Source organism: Sinocyclocheilus anshuiensis, unplaced genomic scaffold, assembly GCF_001515605.1.
Source record: "Sinocyclocheilus anshuiensis isolate Anshui unplaced genomic scaffold, SAMN03320099.WGS_v1.1 scaffold918, whole genome shotgun sequence".
Classification (NCBI taxonomy): domain Eukaryota; kingdom Metazoa; phylum Chordata; class Actinopteri; order Cypriniformes; family Cyprinidae; genus Sinocyclocheilus; species Sinocyclocheilus anshuiensis.
Window position 1 is genome coordinate 519469 of NW_015540946.1, and position 1064 is coordinate 520532.

Below are 1064 nucleotides of genomic sequence, written 5' to 3' on the forward strand. Positions count from 1 at the left end.
TACCTCAAAGTACTGTAATTACATTCAATAATTAATGACAGGGCCATTTTATGACAGGAACATGGAGAAATTCAGTTATGATGAAAGTGCAGTCAAGCATTCAGCAGCCAAGTGTAAAGACTACAGGGATATAAATGATAAATGCACTCAATTTAAAATATAAGTGTTGGCCTATTCATTGTTGACATGTTTTTTAATTTTATACAGGCAGGAGTGCAGCTCAAAAAATGTTTTGGACTGCTGCAACTGAAGGTGATGGAACCCTCTAACTCTTTTAACTCATTGAGCAGCCTGTCATGTTGTAGTTATGGAGCTAGGCACAATATATCAGAGTAACATTGGTTATCAGAGAGTGTTATTTATTTATTTATTTGATTGAACAATATTGAATATATTGCCAGTAGTGAATGTAATATTTCATGCTGATTACCTTTATCATCTAACACTCGCTTAAAAATAATAAATAAAAAAACACAAGTAATTTAATAGCACTGTTACATGTAATCTTTAGCAGATCTCAAAATTAATATCCATTTGTCGTTCTAATGTTACATTATAAATACAGTGCCTTGCGAAAATATTCATACCCCTTCATTTTTTTCACATTTTGTTATGTTGCTGCCTTATGTTAAACTGCTTTAAATTACTTTTTTTCCCACATCAATCTACACTCCATACACCATAATGGTAAAGCAAAAAACAGGTTTGTAACATCTTTGCAAATTTATTAAAAATAAAAAACTTTATTTGTTATAAAAATAAAAACCTGATTTATTTGGAACAGTTGAAATTTAGCTTAGGAGCATTCATATTGCTTCTAGACGATACTACGCTTAGAGTGAAGTTAACCTGTGGCAAATTCAATTGAATGGGTATAATTTGGAAAGGCACACACGTCTTAATAAAAGGTCTAACGGCTGATAATGCGTATCAGAGCAAAAATCAAGCACTGAGGTCAAAAGAACTGCATGTAGAGCTCAGAAACAGGTTTGTGTCAAGCCACACATCTGGGGAAGATTTCAGAAAAACATTCTGCTTCATTGAAGGGTCACAGAAGCATGTAG